The sequence below is a fragment of the Neophocaena asiaeorientalis genome, unplaced genomic scaffold, assembly GCF_003031525.2.
Source record: "Neophocaena asiaeorientalis asiaeorientalis breed wild unplaced genomic scaffold, Neophocaena_asiaeorientalis_V1.1 scaffold1281, whole genome shotgun sequence".
NCBI classification, from domain to species: domain Eukaryota; kingdom Metazoa; phylum Chordata; class Mammalia; order Artiodactyla; family Phocoenidae; genus Neophocaena; species Neophocaena asiaeorientalis.
This window is the reverse complement of record NW_020173030.1, coordinates 9,330-10,173: the sequence shown is the minus strand read 5'-3', so window position 1 is coordinate 10,173 and position 844 is coordinate 9,330.

Here is an 844-nt window from a genome sequence, read left to right as displayed (position 1 = left end):
GAGAGGCTAGTCTGCTCACCCACTGGGGTGGGCGGGGCTTGGAGTTGAGCTCCAGTTTCAGTCAGAGCTCCTGGAGAGGACTGGGGTTGGTGGCCTTGAACACAGCCTGCAGGGGGTTAGTGCACCACAGCAAGCCGGGAGGGAGTCCGGGGAAAAGTCTGGACCTGCCAAAGAGGCAAGAGACTTTTTCTTCACTCTTTGTTTCCTGGTGCACGAGTAGAGGGGATTAAGACGATTGCTTAAAGGACCTCCAGAGATGGGCGCGAGCCGTGGCTAAAAGCGAGGACAACAGAGATGGGCATGAGACGCTAAGGTGGCTGCTGCTGCCACCAAGAAGCCTGTGTGAAGCACAGGTCACTATCCACACCACCCTTCCGGGGAGCCTGTGCAGCCCACCACTGTCAGGGTCTCCGGATCCAGGGACAACTACACCGGGAGAACGCACGGCGTGCCACAGGCTGGTGAAACGTCATGCCAGCCTCTGCCACCGCAGGCTCGCCCCGCACTCTGTGCCCCTCCCTCCCCCCGCCTGAGTGAGCCAGAGCCCCCGAATCAGCGGCTCCTTTAACCTCGTCCTGTCTGAGCGTCAGAGGCGGGGCCAAATGCAAAGCTGAGCCCCTGGGAGCTGTGAGAACAAAGAAGAGAAAGGGAAATCTCTCCCAGCAGCCTCAGAAGCAGCGGATTAAAGCTCCACAGTCAACTTGATATACCCTGCATCAGTGGAACATATGAATAGACAACGAAACATCCCAAATTAAGGAGGTACACTTTGAGAGCATGATTTATGATTTTTCCCCCTTATCCTTTTTTTGTGAGTGTGTATGTGTATGCTTATGTGTGAGAT